The sequence below is a fragment of the Phasianus colchicus genome, chromosome 6, assembly GCF_987193195.1.
Source record: "Phasianus colchicus chromosome 6, bPhaCol1.hap1.1, whole genome shotgun sequence".
NCBI classification, from domain to species: domain Eukaryota; kingdom Metazoa; phylum Chordata; class Aves; order Galliformes; family Phasianidae; genus Phasianus; species Phasianus colchicus.
In genome coordinates, this window is record NC_143441.1 from 7,990,243 (window position 1) to 8,010,618 (window position 20,376).

The window sequence follows — 20,376 nt, forward strand, 5'->3', positions numbered from 1 at the left end:
ATAGTGGTGATGGACAAAAGGGAAGACAAAATCTTCTTTGTGTCCTTGAGCATCTTCACATCGGACTATGCCTTACTGTATTCACAGGAGATAGAGATTGGATTACTCTTTCTGTCATTCAGGCAAGATAGAGATTGGATTATGTTTTCTGACATTCATTTGATATAATTGCCATTTTCATTTAAGGATTGGGAGATTTAGACATTTTTGAGAGGAAACTTATGAAAGTAAATTAAGTAAATTAAAGTATGTAAAAAAATAGATACAACGGAATATGATTTAAAATGCCCCTTGGAAAGACACCACTCCAACTCTCTCAGTTTTAAGTGAAAAATCTGAAAGGAATTTAACATTGGAGCAAACAAATTTCACATGGTTGGACCGATCATAACAAAAGCCTTGCTGTGTATTCATCTGGAATGTGATGGATACCCAAAAGCATTAGCAAACACAACTCTTGGACAGAAAGGCAAAGACTTTCTGAAGAGTCCCAGAAGGTAACAAATCCTTTTCTGCAAGAGGAATTTTACTGTGAGCTGGAGGGGAAGAGGTTCATCATGAGAGGGGAGAAGGCTACAGATTCATCTGCATAAATGTTCCCTGCTCAGAAACTCTTTAGGTCCAATTTATCCATAATATCCGAAAGGATGTGCTTTGTAATTTATCATTAGCTGTGTTTCTTTTTGAAGAAGTATTTTCACACAGTGTACTGCCATCAGAGACCATCACAATAGTGAGCTGAGTAACACAAGTGGCACTGCCACCATGTCCTGTTCCCTTCCTGGGCTGAAATCTGCCCCTTGTACAAAACTGGAGGCCAGAATTGTACAAACTGAAAAGTAAAACTGAAAAATAAGACTACTCACATACTGCCTTATCTCCAAACGTTGACATAGTGTCATGTGAAGATTCATACTAGTTAGAATGAAAATGCCAGGTAATATATGTCTGCAGGATGTTCTCTTTCCTTCACATCCCTGTCTTTCTTTCTCAGTTTTGCTGATCAGAGACCTGCACCAACATATCATTTCAGCTACAAGAAGTCAAAAAATGTACAGAGGGCAGTGTGAGCCATCAACTCATTTGATTTCTGTCTTGTGATTTTCAGTGAGGAATAACTCAGTGGCAGGGTTACAAAGTTCCTTTTGTCCATAAACCTGTTTAAACTCAGGCAATGAAAGTTTTGTCCTCTACCAAAGTGTCCTTTTTTTTTTGAAAATAACTGAAGGTGGTACTTCTGAGGTTCAGTGTGATGAGTATTGAAATATGACTTAAAAATAAAAGCTCAAAAGGATATTGCAAGCATCAAAAGCACCTATGAGCAAACCCTGCTGTTTTTAAGCTTAGTGTGCATTATGTAGCACTAGAAACCTGCATAGTCTAGCTTTGACTTGGATCCAACAGGTGAAAGAGTTATTAAAAGAAAGGCTGCAGTGCCTGGAGGTTTTATTTCCTTGTACAAACATCAGGGTACACTGGAGCATGTGGTGCTGATGATACTGTGGGGACACAGCACAAACGACTTGGGCTATTAAAAACCCACATCCCAGACTATGCCACATGGCAGCACAGCAGAAAAACCAAGCATTTCTTGCTAACACAAAGCAATTAAATTATTTTTAGCTTCTATGAAAACAACAAACACAACTAAATGGCAGCCTCACTGGTCAATAAGACAAGAAGCATTTCTAAGATTAGCCTTGAAATTCTCAAAATACATGCTCCCCCTGCTCCCAAAAGGAGAATCATAGTAACCATTAGGGTGTCTGCGTTTATGACCAAAGCCCATAAAACAAAGATTTAAATTAAAGGCTAGGAATTTTACTTTTCATTCTGCTATGCAAAAGGAGATGTTTTGCTCTTTGTTCCCAATGACGTGATCTATGTGGCCATTTTCTATGACTGCATATTTAGCAGAGTGAGGTAATAGATCCTTTCATCTCCCTTTCTCCACACTGTCTTCACCAAGCAAAGTAAATTGGGCCTTCTACAGCCTTTTCAACTAGTTGATGGTTTCACGGGAATAATTCCTCTAGCCCAGACAGCTGCTCAGGATCTGCCTCACTTTCCCCTTTACTCTGCTTTTATCACAAAGTGGGCTTTCCTTCAGACTTCTATTTAGAAATATTGTGCAAGAAAAGAAGTGCAGAACAACAATGCTTAGTATATCCCAGGTATGCTTTGTTTTGTTCATATGTGTGACCATATGTGTCTGCAGATGGATGTGCAAGCACATATAAATATGTGTATATCTGTATCTTGGGATCCTGCATGTGGATAGCATGACCAAAATGTAACAACAGAAGACTAGCTCTGAGGTTTTGGAGGAGGATTACAAAGCTTCCTGCAAACTCTTTGCATTGAGCACCAACAGATAATTTCCAGAACTGCTGGCATAAGCATCCCCTCAGCCCTGCTGCCACCTCCATCTCAGCCCCAGCTGGCTTATGCAGAAACCTTCAGATCTCTGATGCAAAGGGACTCGTGGTTGGCACAATGCAGATCTGATTCATGTCCCTTGCTGCCAGATTTCAGGTTATTTCAGTTAAAAACCACTGAGTTCTGAAAGGTGGGGAGGCTTGGACATATGCAACCATGCAGGGAGAACCATAAGGAAGCCCTCTAAACATGACATGCCCAGGGAATGGCCACCCCAACCAGAGGCTATTGAAGGACTTCATAAGAAAGTAAAAGAAAGACTCTTCTTAGAAAGCCTTCATTTTTTATGTGGCAAGGACTCTGTGTGGATCCTGCATGTCACTGCACCCTCTTTAAAGAAATATCTATGTAGATTTAAAAAGAGCATTTTTCAGCTGTGTGTCCTCCAGAATGGGGCTTCACAGGGTGTAGTGACAGAGCAGGACCCAGCTGAAGGAGAGCTGCACTAAGTGCTTCTTGGCAGAGAGCACATGCTGCCAAGCACTGCTGTTGATGCTGCTCTGGCAGCATTGGAAGGATTTGTGTATGCTTCCCACATTGCTTTCTGTGTTTCCATGCCATTTGCCACGGATGCAGCCTTGCACATCGTGATGCAGCCAAGGTAGATCTGTGGAAAGGAGCACTGCCCTCCCCATAGCCCAGCCCTGCAGTCCTTACTGTAGCACAGTAGCATGGCATGACACGTGCCATCATCTTCAGTGACCTCTCTCAGTGCAGGCTCCCTCTTCACAGGCTCAGATGGTGTGCCTGGACATGAAGGGAAACATTTTTTCTCTCCCATTTCTACACTCATAATTTGATGTGGGCTGTCCCATGATCACCAGAAAGAAGCCCAAATTTAAGTTCACAAGTAAGTCCACCACCACCATCCATTGCATTGTGCTGTTTGGTCTTTTCACTTCTGGTGGTTAGAGGCTATGAATCCACCTAATTTTGCTGTTCTTTCTCCTCGGTTATCTATTCCTTTCTATAGAGGCAGTGGCATGCCTCACATCTGAATATCATACTTGACATCAGTGGTGCTTTGCAGTGATGGTACTTATTTTTCCAAATTATGGGGTTTTAGCTGCTATAAGATGAATAAAGGAAGTGCCTTCTGGAAACAAAGAAAAGATGGCAAATTCACTGCATGACAAACATTCTACATCATGCCACTGATTAGAGGACTGCACAAGCGAGCTCTTGAACTCACCATTAAATTCCCTCTTAGCAAGCCTGTTTTGTTAGGCTGTTGGCTTTGAAACCTAATTTCATGGAATCCGAGCAAATAGCTTCCTTAGCAAACGATAGTCAAAAATCACAAAGCCCAGTTGCCAGTCTCCTGAGCATAAAATGTGAAGATACATAATATAGATTTTTGAAGTTAATAATAATCAATTATTCAATGTCTTCATTTCTTCAGGCTTTACATTTTAGCTGTGCTTTTCTACCAAATTTTACTTCAGAGAAGTAAATTTCCTTTCTGTTTATGCTAAAATCCAGTACAATATTCTGGCTTTAGTATTCATATCGGTGACTCCAAGGGAAGTGAAGCTGCCTATTTTAATTACAACTGGACTGGGATAGAAATTAGTTTTAGAGATCAGCAATTTTACACCTTTTATCCACCACGTGATTAAAATTTAATGATGACTCTGCTGCCTGTCTTCCCACCCCATCCTTCAACGTGCTCCTCTCCGCAGTGAGTTCAGAAAAGCCCCCTACAAGTATTGATGAATGTCAATGGGTGTAATTATTTCCACACAGAGGAATTTAATAACACGTCTTCATCTCATACTCACTTCCATATCAGACACAATTTTGTCCAACTGCCCCTCTGCTGCTATCTGTCACACGGCAACAAAATGTAATGGAATATTGGAGGAAGGTTCAACCTCTACTGCCATACTACCAAAATCTATCTCTAATGTTATGGGCCAGCATTATAAAATAGGAGGCATTTCATTCAGAGCAGACCTCGTAGCACAATTATGTAATGTTACATAACCCTTTTTTATGAAACCTTTAATATTCCCTTATTTCAGTAATGGAACATATTTTTTGTAGGGAAAAAAAAAAAAATCATTATATTCCACTCAGGAAAATGGCTAAGTAATTCTTAGTAGCATCTAAATGTTTTATGTTTTATGAAGCTAAAAAATATTAATGCATTTAATGCTTCAATACTTTTAACATGCTAAGGGATGGTTATAATGAACACTCCATTGTATACACACATTGCACCAACCATGTGAACACATAGTCTTCCTTTGTGACTAAACTTCCTCTCAGTACCAATTTTCAGCCACAAGCAATATCAAGTTTCAAGCTCCACTTTGACCACTGGAAGACAAATACTTTTATTTTATGTATAATCATTGTAACAAGATCTTTTGCCCACATTGTGATGTTTTGGTTTCTTCCACAGCAAATGATGTGCTGAAGCATAGTTTGCATAGAAAGGGTTAAAGCTTACAAGTGGCTGGTTAATTAGACTTCATGAAAGTTGCAAGTATATAGTCCAGTTACAGAACCCTAAACCCCTTATTTAGAAACCTAAAGGAAAAACCCTGTTGTCACTGTAATGTTTCCCATGTTTATAGTCACTGAGCTGATCACATGTTCGCATATATTTGTGCATTACATTCTCCTGAATGAAATGTTTTGATGTTCTTTAATATATGTCTTAAGCTCAATAGGCTGTCCTCTCACAGGCCAATGTGAGGGGCATTCTCTTGTTTAGACCTTTTTTGCGGGCACCCATGGAAAGCTCTTCTGAAAGCACAAGTGCTTTAGTTTATTAGCCCTCATCAAGGTGACACGGTACATTTGGCTTCTTCACTTCTTTTTCCACATCACTTTCCACGTTGTTTTAATCGTTCTGGAGGTTCTGTATCATCTCTGATGCCCACCAGGTTTTGTCTCTGGCTGAAATATTTTCATTTGACAGTGTGGTCCTTTGACAGACATACGCCACATCTTTATTACTCTTATCACCAAACAGCCCACTTTACTGAAAACATTTTATTGATGCTTTCTTACGCCTTTCTAATGATACTTATTCTACTTGTCATTCAAATACTATGAATTATTCCCAAGGCTGCCTTGGCCTATGATGGCTCATAACTGTAGCAACTCTGAAGAAAACTCTAGTCTTAACTGTAGACAAAAGCTTTGCCAAATTTCAAAGAAGTTAGGCTTTGCTGAACACTGTGGACCAACATACACTTTGAGAAGTTGTCATAACTTAAAAAACAATGTGGTAAATGCTGCCTTTGCCTTGGAAAGGTGTCCTCAGTCTTCGGCCTAAATATGCAAGCATTTGCATGACTGTTTCATTACATATTAGTATTATAAGCACTTCTTTCCAGAAAAGCAGCTGAAGGAATGATCTGATGTGTCTAATCTCTCAGATAACCAAGTCAGCATGAGGAAACATATTCTTAACTGGTCCACAGCTGAAAACTTGCTGCAGTGGGAGTGTTTTACGTAGTGTCAGCACGTTCGCTAGAGATTAACTAACCTGTAATAACTATCCTGTTCTTCCCACAGGATGTGCAGCCTCCTAATTTTTGTGGGATAGATGATCAGTTTTCTGAGGAAGGGTATTTCTGTGGATTGGATTCTGTTTTGCTGAAGCATGTCCGTGTGAAAAAAAAACTCAGCCCTTTCCCAGGCTTGAGATCTGCATTGAATAGGAAGACAATGTTCACTATTTTAAGGTTAACGACCAAGTGGATTTTCCTTCCCTCAGACTGTTATTTAGCCAAGATTATCAGTCTTCACTCTCAATCCTTACATTACTTTGGATGCCTCTTTAGATGAATCAGTGTTCGACTACTTTAAACATAGCTTTATAGGGGGATGTATATTTCAAATATTATCTCTATATATAGTGGCCCAATATATTGTGGATGTAATTTCTATAAACACACCCTAAAATAAGCAAGAGAAAGAACAGATGGAAAAGATTTTTAAAGTCTTAGTAAGAAATTCCAAGTAATTTCCAGAAACTATGTCGAAGTTTGCATAACAATAATTGCACCCACAGTTGTTACTTCTAGAAAGATTTGATACTTTATGTATAGGACTTCATAATCTTGTATTGCATTTCTACAGCTTTTGAAGTCTCATTTAGTGTTTGGAAAGTGAAGCTGTTGGAAACTTGGCTTTCCTTTCTAGTTGACGGCCAACCAAAACACTGGATATGTCTTGTTTGATGTAAATGATAGGATACTGTGTTGTGATGTGTGTATTTTAGAGACCAAATCTCTGTTTGTAGAGGTTTTATGTTGACATGGGAATCATGCGCCACTTCATCAGTAATTTCACTCTCAAACCAGCATAATTATAATAAAAATACAATAGAGTAGAACCAAGCCACAATTGAAACATCAGCTTTCTATCCCATCCCACCACTCGTGAATGAGATGTGAAAAGTTCAGGCTTACCGTAACTCTGTGCTGGTGCCCAGTACACAGGATTTCGTTCAGTAAAAACAAATATTTTCAAGTCCTTAATGCTTTTTTTTTTTTTTAGGTTGTAAGCAGAACAATCTATAAAAACACTGTCATATCAACAGATGGCTGGCTTAGCTTAGTCTGCTTTGATAGCGGATACCACCCATACATTAAGAAAAGTCACTTTTCTGATTTGGCCATCTCCTTTAAAGGACTGTCATTTTGTATGGCACCTGTCTGATTAAACATCCTAAGATTAATTTCTCTTTGTTAAGATATCTATTAAATAGAATTTTTTCTTAAAGAATGTTGCCATGATGCTGTAAGGATTTCATTTTTAATATCAAAGTGATCCCAACAATAATCTCTGGGAAATCTACACACAGGTCAAAAGGCAGTGAAGTATTCATGAGCTAACTGATTTCGAGGTGTTGTTTCAGAACTTTGCTTTTGCAGTAGTAGCAGTCCTCAGAGACTCAGCCCGTTTTCTGTACTTTGTACCTTACCTGCACTTTCATAGTTACTACTTTCTTCCAAGTGAGTTGTCTTAACCCCTGATACAGTCTGATCCTCCTTCAAAAAGCAGCAGCATTGCTGTGGTCACACCCAGTGAGCTGTACTTGTCAACTTTGAGATAACTCTCACATAACTTGAAAGGCAAGGGAAAGATTTCACTCTTCAGCACAGGTTCAAGAAATTAAAATAATCCTCTAACTAGCCCTAGATATATTATAACTTTTGTCTTCAAGAACTGGAAGGAAAAAGTTCTGGTTAGACTTATGGCTTAGGTCACAAGGACATTAAGTAAGCTCACTTTGGCCCTGATACATACCTCTGCTTTAGTGTTTGTTGCTATGTGCCTCATTTCAGATTTCTTTCTAAAGGCAAACGCTAGCTTTAACCAGAGCAGAACTCCCATTACTTGTACAGCACATTAAAAAAAAAATAAATCTAGGCTTGGATCCCAAAGTCTGGGAAGAAAACAAGCAAACCAACTGTGGTCTTTCTTCACAGATGCTCTTTCAGAACAAACATCTATTTGATAAAGACATTTGCCCTTGGACAGCAAGATCTTCCCTTTGATGGCTGTAATCTGGTGCCTGGGACACAGACTCATGCTTCTGACTGCAAGCATGGGAGCACTTTACTTCCTTCAGAATGGGACCACATGCATATAGATGTTTATGAGAGCATTTACAGACAGAGGTATACCTTTGTTTCTGCACCTCTCTGGTCATAGATAAGCTCAGTTGTTGCAGCACCACTTTCCTCATCACTATGGTATGGAGCTTGACTTGTGCTGAAATTAGTCACCTCAGGTGTTACTGAGCCACATCTCTGGGAAGTCTTCTTCCTTAACTTGCTTCTGACTCTGCCACCCAGGAACACCAGCTCAACAAGCTGGGTAATTTCCAAAAGCTGTTCCTGTGCTGTGTCTGGGAGTGGAGAACAGAAGTCCTCTTGCTCAATAACCCAGAGGTTTGAAGATGGGTGGAGGGAGGTCAGGAAATGAGAACCACTGCATAATATAATGGAAGCATAAAAATCAGAAGTAGTAAGCAGGCTGCAAATTAGTTAAGACCACCTTTGGAGGCTACCTGATTTGAGTAAAATGTATGTTTAAGTACATCTTTCTGAGAAAATATCTTAAAAGTCCATGGCATACTTGCTTAACTTGCTCCTGTAGATCTGAAAACACCCCAGGTCAGAAGCCATAAGCAAAATCTGATTCTAGGCCTCCCCTTTGCTTTAATCTGTATTAAAGTAGATGCATACTGCATAATGTTTTATACTTTGTAGCTCAAAACTTGGGGTAGAAACTGGTAGTTCAACCAGTATGAAGTACCTGCATTGTAGTAGTGCTGGTAGTGCTGATAACTACTATCACAGCAGCATTAGAAACACTCATAGTACATTATGGATTCCTTTCACCCTGCATATAAGAGATTGAAAAGATAGGAGGTTCACGAGGGCTGAACAAAAAGTGGGGAAAGCCAACAAGTCTTTAACTCTGGAGAGAGCAGATAAACACAGCCAATCAGGACTTGCACTTTATCATTAACTTAAAGGACATTAGTGCCTAAGTTCTCTGCACACACTCAGCTGTTAAGAATATAAGAAAATAAGAATAAAAATTACACCCAGCTGGGTCAGGGCCATGGCTCATGCAGTCTGTTGTGGTCTCCAACAGCAATGATAGGAGATACTTGGCAGGAAGAGCAATGCCTATGGTTTATTCTCCCCCTTATTTCTCCAGCATTTGCAATTAGGAGGTTGTGGGAGTTAAGGGGTACATCCTTCTCTGTTTTCCTTACTATTTCTATATGGACCAACTGATCATTAATTTGTTTAGCCCCACTTTGCAATAGTGTCCTTGATCTCCTCTTCTGACCCTGCCTCTGTCTGCCACAGAACTTGGTAAAGTATGGTCTAATATCGATGCTGTTTTTTACTTAGCATTCCAGTTGAGTATTTCTCCTAGCACAAGATGAATTCAACTACACACCTCTTCATCTGATGCCTCACTCACTATTCTGTCCTTCAGTGTAAAATGGACAGGATGAACGACCCTCTGCACCCCTTCCCTGACAGTGTGCCCACAGAACCTGGTGAAGCACAGTCCCAGTACCTCACAGGTTTGCAGAGATCTTGGTTTTGGCAGTCAGTGCCCATTGTGGAAAAGGCTCATATTATAAATGCTTTTGTACAGCAGCAGGTGCCAGCTTTGAGCCAAATAATCCTCCTCCATTAATTGCATGTGAGTTTCCTTCCATTGTGGGCAATCAAAGAAAAAAAAAACAAGACAACTTTTTCCCAGTGAGAAGTGGACTTGGGGAATGCGTTGTAATTGCAGCATGGCCCTGATGTCAGCAAGAGGAAAAAAGGCCAGCAGAGGAACAGGAAGGGACGTTTCCATCATGCCTAGTGTGGGGGCCATGCATCCCCTTGGCTTCTGGTGTGCAGTAGGATGAGGTGCTACTCAAGCAGGAGGGCTGTGAGGGCACGTTTGACAAGGCATTCCTGGGCAAATGAACCTTGTGCAAGTGAGGTCACAGCCCTGGCAGCAACACCATCAGTTGATAAGATGCAAGGCTCAAATTCAAACCCTGTCCCTTTGGGGGACAGAGCACTGTGGACTCAGTGCCATGAGGTGATGACTCAAGAGCTTTTCCTGTGTGCTGGAAAGGGAACTTGCTGCTACCTAAACTAGTGACCAGCCAAAACATGTCTAGGGAAACAAACTCAGCTCCTACAGAGCTGGTGGTGGACAATGCAGCCCACAGCTGCCTACCCCACACCACATTGCAGTGTGACAGGAGGGATTTCCCAGCAAAGCAAAGCCCCTATGTCACAGACAGAGACACATGAGAATTTCCTTCCCCATTTCTGAAGTGCAGTGAAGGATTCAACACAGCAGCAGGACAGCAGGAGGACAGCTTTCCATTTTTAATCAGCCACATGCAGCACGTTGTTTTATAATAATTAGCTTTAACATAAATTTTCTCAAATTATTCACACTTTTTACTTATGGTCCCTTCAAACTAAACGGTTTCTTTCAGCATCTTATTCATCAGCTTTAAGAATTCTAAATTAAAAAAAAAAAAAAATCTTCTATTATAATTTTCCTGAGCTCTAGAAGTGTTTCATTTTCAAGGTTATGCCAGGGGAGGGTCAGCTTAGGGATCAGAGAAAGGATCTTCACCAGAGGGCGATGGAACAGCCGGCGTGTTTCGGTGCAGCGTGCGGGCTGCCCAGGAGGGGGGGTCAGCTGCACGCCCCACGGCCGAGCTCCTCGCCGAGCATCCCGGAGCTCCGCCCAGCCGCCTCGTAGCGGCTCTGAGATTCTTCGTAGGAGTCCGGAGGAAAAAAAGCAGGCGCTTGGATTCAGTACGAGATACGGTCATTCGGATTTCCCAGCTTTCCTTCTACCTGCGTAACTCTGCTTCTCTCCTCTTTGTTTTGCATGATTTTTAGTGCCTTCTTTTCCGCTTGCCCGCAGTCCCCCATAAATGTTTAGTTCAGAAAAATATCTGTCGTTCAGATCGTTGACATTAGTGGTGTTTCCATCTGAACGCCTTTAAACCATATCCAAAGTAGGGCAACAAAGCTGTGAGGGGTCTGGAACACAAGTCTGATGAGGAGATGCTGAGGGAACTGCGGCTGTTCAATCTGGAGGAGGCTCAGGGGAGACCTTACCACACTCCGCAACTCCTTCTGGGGGTCATCTGCTCCTGTGTAACTAATGACAGGATGAAAAGTAAGGTCTCAAGATGTGCTAGGGGAGGTTCGGGTTTAATATTTGGAAAAACAGGCTGCACAGGGAGGTGGTGCAGTCACTGTTTGCACAGCTGTTCAAGAGACATGTGGATGTGGCACTGAGGGCCATGGATAGTGGGCATGGTTGGGATGGGTTGGCAGTTGGACTAGTGATCCTAGGTCTTTTCCAACCTCTATAATTCTATGATTCTATGAAAGTGAAACAGAGAGGATGAGGAAGAGAGAGGAAACAAGGACTAGATGGTTTCAGCACTGCTTTCAAATGGTTTAAATAGCTTTAGTCAAAACTCTTGCTGAAGCAACATCAGAATTCTCAGCCTTGCAAGAACCAGCAGCACTATAAATATACTTTATTTCCTTAGCAGAGTTCTGTGTACTTACATTCAGACTACACTTTGGGGCCAAAATACTTCAGTGCACATATGTAAACTATCCTGGAAATGGTCACTATGTCGTTAGTATTACACCAATAACACTCCATTGTTAACAATGTAAGATTAAAGCCTGAGATGCACTGTCTGTCCACAGAGGCGATTACAGCTGGTAGTACCATATCTGTAAGTCTGTTTATGGAAGGCTGCAACTGCATTTAGCTCTGTTGGTTAGCTGCGTTGGGGTTTGCAGGGTTAGCATCATAAATAATTCTTGGGTTATGTCCAGTTTGGTGAAACACCCTGTCCTGCTGACAGAGCAGTTTCTGTACAGTAATCAGAACATATTTCCTCTTTTAGCAGAATAAAATATACCAGAGAGTCATACTAAAAATCTCAGACTGACTTTTTTTTTTTTTTAGTTTTTAGTTTTTCTCATTTTTAGTTCTCATTTTTCATGCAAACGTTTCTGTTTCAGTAAGAGTAGTCACAAGAATGTGAAATTTGAGGTCTCCCCTTTTAGACTTCACAAAACTACCAAAAGCTTATTTGGTTTATGTGCACATTCACAAGATTAATTTCACTAGATATATTTCTGTGTATAAAGGAACTTGTTTATGAGGAATCAATGGACAGTTAAGCCCAGAAATATGTAAAAGCAGATAAAAGACAATAAGCAAACCCGGAGTAGAATATATATTGCATTTCATGCACAAAAGCATAGCTAAAATTGGGGTAAATAATGATGTGTACACGGATTGCATATAGTTTTCATATACAGCTAGCAAGATGGTTTGGGGTACAAATGAAGAGTTTTAAAGTTTATTTCTGCTTATTGTCAGTTCCTACAGGACATAAATTGTAAAAAGTTCATTAAATATTTGAAACTGCTTATTTGCCCTTTTGCTAAAAGCATCCAGTGAACTCTAACTGTGGGTGAAGAACTTTCAGTAGGGCAGAGGAACTCAATAGGAATGAAAAAGGCAATAATGTACAGAAACCAGCCTTCTGTAGGTGGAAACAGAGAGGAATCAATGGGGGTAAATTAGTCGAAAATAATAATATGCATTACAAAGATAAGGTGGCAGAAGGGGAAAAGACAAAGAGTTTGCAGAGAGAGAGCACATGAGTGAGAATGGCCGAAAATGACAAATCGCCTGTGAAATTGCGAAATTGTGAAATTGAGCACTCTGCTTGCTCAAAGCACTTTCCTAAAGCCAAGAGAAATTCAAAATGGTCTTTTGTCTGAAACTAAAGCACAAGCATTTCTTTCTTCCTCCCAAGTGAATAAGCTCTTATCTTTAAGATGGGATTTGCTTTATTTTACTGATGGGCAAGAGCTCAAATAAGAATATTTCTAGCAGACCACTTGGCGTTGGGTCTGATAACGCTCCTCTTAACATCAGGTAGTGGGAAGGAGAGGTTCTCTTCAGAGCACAAGGCTGCAAAGTTTGGTTCATGCACGTGTTAGAAATATAGGGACTTCTAACATTTGAGGCAACAAAGATATGCAGAAGGCATGTATGTAATTTCATATCAAGAGGAGCCTGCAAAGTGGTCTGTCAGTCTTTTAATGGAGCAGTGCTCTGAAATCTGCTGAACAGTGCTGCACAGCTGCTGCACTGCATATTAAGCAGCAAATCACCACCTGCACGAGTACCGTTGCGTCATCTCAAATCCAGATTTAGAAAAGAATAGGCTTTATCTGAATGCCTGACAAATGCTGGACTTTGGCTCTTGCTTCCACTTAGTCACTTTTCTTGCCGCAGGGTGAGCTTAAAGCTCCTGAAATGGGTTGTTCATTCACTTAAGCTGAGCCACATCATCGAAGAAGGCATCAACATCAAAGTGTAATAGGTAGGTTCTGTGAGAAGATTAACTTTAGACTCTTTGTAACTTCTTGATCAATAGATTATTTTCTTCCTGCCCTACTACAGAAATACCTGATCACCTCCCAAAGAGATAATAGAGCTAGATTGCTATCTGATTGCCCCAAGTACAACCTACTTCATTTTTCCTGAGGGAGAAGGAGACAGTAGGAGCTTACCAGCAAGACCAACATAGGCATTCACTCAGAGCTAGCCAGGGATTTTTGGATGTGGGTTTGCAGCTTGAGATTTGAGAATCAGTCAAGAACCGCAATATGAACCTTTCACCACATCCTCAAATGCATTTAAGCAGATCTACTCCTTTGATTTCAAATGAGATTTGGGGTTGTAGTGACGTGATACATCTATGTGTCTCTCTTTAGAAACCATTTTGAATTACCGAATCATTGTGGGCATTCTGTTACACAAACTGTCTAACACATTTTGGCTGTTTTCCACAGCACGAATACCTAAAGGCCTGACATCAGAGAGTGATCCATCCGACATTCATCTGCTTGACATAATGAGGCACATTAGAGACAACCATTGCAGTGCCCTTCCTTCATGTTAGAACATTAGCCTGAGTAAGAACAATTAACCCATATCCCAATGCCTGAAGTGATAGCAAAGGGCAATACCCTGCCCTCCCTGTGAAGCCTTTACACCTGTTGGCTGCCCCAAAACACTGCACTGTGATGAGCACCTGTATGGCATTTCCAGCACGGGCCTGGGCTCTGTGCCATGGCCCAGCCCTTGGCAACCATTGAGGGATCCTGTTCCTTTAAGCACCATTAAGATGATTTTTGGTGCCCTTCTTTCTGCCTCCTAAGGCTGAGGAATCCCGCTTGCATTTAAGAGATCTTTGGAAAGAAATTTACATCCAGTGACTTTAGTTAGATTTTAGCTACTATCTATCAACCATCTTCTGAATATGGACTATAAATCCCTCCAGCCCTCAGAGAAGAAAAACTCCAATCATCTTTCCATAGGGAGAGAGAATATAAAATTGGGACTAACAGTGTTAAGAAAAACACGTTATCCTGTTCTGATCGCTGTCTGTTTATTATGTTGAAAAACCTATTATTATTATTATTACCATACACTTTTTACTGAGGAACAGACCTGAAGACAGAAAATGGAAACTTAAGTAGAAGCAGAGGGATACTAGAAGAGGAAGGTTTTAGGATGTAAACAATGAGTCCTGCCCTTGTGCTTCTCTTTCCACTTACTTGCTCCAGAAGACTGCAGACACTCCTTCCTTAATGCCCTGTAATAAGTGCGTGGGAACACAATCCAAGGTGACAATTTCAGTGGAATGTTGACTGAGAGCCAGGTGCAACCTGCTTTGTGCCTTTGGAGGGAGAAGCAGGCACTTCATTCTCTGCGTACATGCAAACTTCAGCACTAGAACAGAGAGGAATGCTTTTGTTAGTGAAGCACTATTAAGAAACTGCATAGTTTTTCCTTACATGATGTAATGTTGTCCGTCCCTCCCTATTCTCAGATCTACAGAGGGCTAGGAAAATACCACCAAACAGCCTGGAAGAACTAGCTTATTATCAGCAGGCTTCACTCAGCTCATTCTCTCCGAATCTGCACTGCAATGTGTGCTCTCTGCAGTCAGCATTGCAATCATGAGACTGATTGGTTTTATCTGTTCATAAACAGAGACTTTCAAACCAATTTCCATATAATTTATTCCTTCTGAATTTACCAGAGTGGTTACTGAATGTAAATCCATAAATCTTTCACTTTCTTACTGAGGAGGAGAAGTTGATTATAAGCTTCAAAAATTGAGGTGTCACTTATCTCACTAAGGTAATCTGAAATTAAAGTACTGTGTAGGATGCACAAGAAGATATTTTGGTTCTCAGGATTTCAGCAGATCTGAAAACATGACCTTGTATATTGTGCTAAGCACTTTAATTACCAAGGATTTTTAGCAAAGCTTAGTAAACCTTTGCCCCAAAAAATGCTTTCTTAGATTTACTTGAATTATTTGAGAAGTCTCTAAGCAGAAGAAACTGAAACAGCTCTTCACTCATTAGGATCCCCTCCACAGAGCAGGAAAAGCAGAACAAATACTGTTTTCTCCCCAGCAAAATTGTGTAAGAAAGCATTTTGATAACGCCAGCAGAAGAGAGGCAATGGGCCACCTAGAAGGAGGCAGAGATTTCCTTTTACCCATTAAAGAGATAGCTGGTTGGTTCTGTGCACACATGTGTACATGGGCCCTGAGTCTCAGCTGATAATGGTTATCCCATTTATTTCTTTTATACTAAATTTTTCCCTTAAAAAAATTGGTCAGGTGTGTGCAGGAGTATTTACTTGTGACATCTGTGGTTACACACAGCCTGCAATAGGCCTTAGCGTGCTGAAAGATGGGCTGTGTTTATTCATCCTGGTTACACTTTCAAGATGTCTTTCTTGTCGTTTGATAACCAGACACAAGGCCTAATTAACAGTGCCTTTTCATATGTTTTCATAAATTATGCTACTAATCTGTTCAGCCAAATGTCAATCACACTTTATTTAAATGCGCATTCATTTCAGTGTGCAGTGAAAAAGGGCTGCTGCTTTTGCTTTTACAACATATGAAACAAATTGCATCAAAACACTTTGGAGACAAGTAATTCTAACACAGGCTGCTACTGAGATTCAGAAGCCATTCTCCTTACGTTTACGTGAAAAGTAATGACAATTCCTAAGTACAAATACTTGCCTGGGGCAACCCTCCCAGTGAACTACATCTCCTTATGAGGGGAGTGGAGGCACAGCGCCGAGTGATGGTGACGGGCCCCAAGGGAACTAGATTCCCTTGAGGGTAGAAAGGCCTTGCAGAGAGATCTTGACAAACATGAAGGCTGGGCAATCACCAGGTGCTGAAGTTGTACATGAGCAAATAACTGGAAAAAGCAAAGGAGAGGAAAGAGTTACTTGCTGTCAGTTTGGGACTGAAAGACAGCAAGATACCAGAAGTAAGACTTGTAATTGCTGAAGACAAACATGAGCATTAAAAAAGTCTATTGGCCAGATCAATCCTATTGCTTAGGCTGACTAAAAGAAGATGTGTTGCAGATATATTGAAATAAATAAGCATCATATCCTGATTTATTTATCTTTTCATCCCGTGGGTTCTGGATGTAACCCAAATCTATTTTATCCATATTTCTGCTACTTAGCAGTGTTACCTCTAAAATACCCAGAAATAGCCGGAGAAAGAAATGAAGATTAGAACATTTACTCTCATCCTCCTCTATCACCAAGGTTTATTTTCTTGGAACCTCCATCCCCCCCACCAGAATATTGTGAGAGTTGGTTTCTTTGTGGAGCAACCTTCCTGTGAGCAGCAAATGCTTCTTCCTCTGTCAGAAATTCAGGAACTCACAGACATCTTTTGCAGTCACAGTGCATTCTTGTGAATCCATGCAGATTAAGTTGGCGAATGAAGTTTTTCATGTTTTCAGTCCAGAACTTTTTCACAGGTCCTTTCCTTCCCAGTACTTGAGGCTTAAACATTTCTTCATCTTTTTAAACAACAAAGTTTCCACCGTGACCCCACTAAAGCATCTTAAATTGATCATTTTCAACCAGTTGCCAGACTTTCTATGGAAAGCTGGTGGCTGAGGAGATGCTGGCTTTGCTCTCCTCAGAAGAAATGTGAGGTAAGCATTTGGCTTCCTCTTCATCAGGAAAAGTTTGTGAATTTTTTTCTTCCTTTATCCATGCTGCAGCAGCATCCCAAATTGTTCCTTTGTCCTATCCCAAAGGATCAGGAGAAAGCGAGCCTGAGGACTCAATCACCTTCTCTGGCTGAGAAACAGAAGACGTTTCTGATTCAGGTGGCTCAATTTTTATTTAATTTTTTTGTCTCAGTTTGATGGAAATCTTCACATAGAGGCTTTTCTGTGATGAGTCAGTCTTTGCCCTGCCAGTTGGCAAGCAAAACTCAACAGAACTGTTGGGAGGTTCCTCTGGGAAATGCTCAAACGTCACAGTGACATCGCTGTGTGACAGCCAGGGCCTGGGCTGGCTGGAGCAGCCAGAGCAAATGTCACTGACCAGCACTTGTTGCTGGTCCTGCACAGAGCCACAAGTGCTTGAATTTGATTCCAGAAGCAAAGAAAACTGTATTTAAAGGAGATCACTCCTCCTCTGGGCCTTGCCTCCCTTTCCCTGTGAGGTCCCTGAATAGCTCTTCTCACCTCCTTGGTATCCCTATGGTTCTCTAGGTTGGGCAGGCAGGAATCGGTTTCCCAAGAAATGTTAACAAAAGAAAACAGCAATCTCTTCCCAGTTTGTCGCCATTTCTTGCAAATACTCTGTGATTTCAGTAGCATGGCTTCTACATGACAGTAGCTGTGTATACCCAGGTAGTGCTCTACAATGTCAGCAGTGTCCCAGAGGCTGTGCTGTAGGTCCAACTAGAAAAAGACACCAAGTCCATTTTGCTGATGGCATAAACAGGAGCTGTGCAACCTCTCCTTGATTTCTTTGCTTTTATTGGATATTTTAGAGGTTTAGAAAGCAACATAACAAAAGTCATTTTCTGGTTTGACAGCAAGTTGAATCTGAGTCAGCAGCGTGTTCTGGCAGTCCAAAGGGCCAACCACAAGTGGTGCATCAGGCCCACACTGCCAGACAGACAAGGGAAGAGGTTGTCCCATTGCTCTCTGCTGTGTGCCCTCACCTCCAACACTGGGTGTGGGCTTGGGCATGATGATGGGGAAGTGTCTAGAGGACAAGATGTATGAGGAACAGCTGAGGCCCTTTGCTTTGTTCATCCCAGAGCAGAGGAGGCTGAGAGGAGGCATCATGGCAACCTGCAGCTCCTCATGAAGGGAGCAGAGGGATAGCACTGATATATGCTCTGGTGACAACAGGACCCAAAGAATGACACGGAGCTGTGACAGGGGAGGGTCAGTTGGACATCAGGAAACAGTTCTTCAACTGAGGATGGTCGTTAATGGAACATGTTTCCCAGGGCAGCGGTCACGGCCCCAAGCTGGACAACGATCTCAGTCATATATCCTGATTTTTGGGTGGTCCTTTATGGAGATGGACTTGGTGATCCTCTTGGATCCCTTCCAACTTGACATATTCTATGGCTCTGTGTTTCCATGAAAGGGCAGAAATTGATTACATGTTTACAGACTTTGATTAAAAATAATTAGTAACAAAAAGATCTTCCAAGATTTTTCTCACAGCTGAGTTGATTCCTCTCCCTTTTCATCAACCACCAACAGCAGCGAACAGGGCATTTTGTTGCAAGTTCCAGCTCTTTTGGACAAAGGTGAAGAGATTCACCTTAGCTATCATCCTCCATAAAGTTGTTTATAATAAATGCTTAGGGTTCTTGTTTTCAGTTCTGCTCCAGCTCCAGGTTGACCGGGACTTCTTGTTGTTGCAACAGTGCATGGATCTCCCTGAAGATGCATGGTACTATGCTGAGCCCACCAGGGTGAGCAGGATGACTACCATGCTGAATGTCTGTCTTTCCTTCTCTTGAGAGATAGATAGCTGTATATACATATACTTCAGAGCAGATTTTCATGCACATTTGTTTATTAAAATGTAACTGCAGACAAACCCTACAACATATATGTACATTGGAGAAGTTTCGGGTCTCCATAAGGATAGAGAACATGTTTTCTCAAAGGGAAGAATACATTTATTAACTGCCTGGATGATTCAGTTTCTGGCATATCCTCCAAATGATTCCAATCATGTCTGGATTGTCTTATCCTAATCTGTGTAAATATAAAAACTCTGCTTTAACATGACGCAGGAGCTTAAGTAGAATTCAGGCCAGTGACAGATAATCTGCTTTGCCACTTGTGTTGATTGATTCATTAACATTTAGAGGTATTCCCCTTTAAATAAAGCTATCACTGAAATGCACATGCTGAAGCAAGTTAATAGGCTGTTTTTTTCTTGAAATATATTACATCTTCTAATAGCAATGCAGGTGAACTAGTGTTGCACCACAGTTTTTGACACCTTCCTGTGTCATTTTATGTTGAGACCTGGTTGCCTAAAGACTTCAGAGATACATGGCTCTTAATGCAGTGAGGAATTAGCACAAAAAGCCTACCATAAACGTAGTGCTTGTAATGTGGAACCAAGAAGATTGTCTGTTACAGGAAGGCTATTAGCCACTATCACCAGGTGGGCGTGGAATCCTGATGAGGTCTGCTTTGGTGTTGTCTTGAGGTGTTATTTCCAATAGAACCGTAAAACATGTAATTTTCACTGTGGTTTAACAGCTCAGTTGGAGTGGAAAGACAAAATAAAATTGGTATTGATGGGGAAAAATCCTTCCAGGAGTCAGCAGGCAAAAAAAAACAATGCTGCTTGTAAACAAGACCGAGGAATTCATGCCCACAAAAAAAAAAAAAAAGTGAAGTTACAACGATCCAAGTTCTCTAGCTCAAGGGCACACAAGAAGGAATCAGTATCAAGCGGCACCGTTAGTAAAACAGGAATCGGTGCGATGAAACAAGGAGGGTAGGTCATTTTGAACTCCTGAAGGACGATATGCAGCACCATAACTTCAAAAACAGAACAATTCGCTGTCAGACGGAGCTGAAGACAGCACCACAGCCCGAGCCCGGAGCCAATGACGCGGAAAGCACCCAGCTCACGCTCCATCTTGCGCTCAGGAAGGCGGCGCGGCGGGGCGGAGCCGCAGAGGTCAGTCCCGCCCTGCTGCTGCCGGCTCCGCCCCCGGTAACCGGGGCCTGCGGCGCTGCTCGGCCGCCGCCGGATCTTTTCCGGTCGGAGCGACGCGGCCGGGTAGGATGGTAGGATGTGCCGCCGTCCGGCAGCGGGAGGCCGAACTCCTCGAGGGAGCGGGGGGAGCCGTCGGCCGGGCGAGAAGGCCGCCGCTGCGCGGGGGCGGCCCGCGCCTACGTGAGGGAGGGAGGGAAGGAAAGACGGAGGGTGGGCAGCGCTCGCCGCCGCCCTCGGGGCCTTGGAGGT

General features: G+C 41.8%; 1 protein-coding gene across 6 annotated transcripts in view; it reads left to right on the top strand.

Annotated features, from left to right (window-relative positions):
• The window catches only part of STARD3NL (STARD3 N-terminal like), a 42,990-nt gene that overhangs the window by 1,474 nt on the left and 21,140 nt on the right, over positions 1–20,376 (top strand). For 2 of the 6 annotated variants that reach the window (XM_031590434.2, XM_031590429.2), the window contains exon 1: positions 20,095–20,198. The exons of 1 other annotated variant lie outside the window; for it this stretch is intronic. The gene's annotated coding sequence lies outside the window, so the exon portion shown is untranslated. 3 more of the 6 variants (XM_090142335.1, XM_031590430.2, XM_090142334.1) reach the window with 3 other exon arrangements.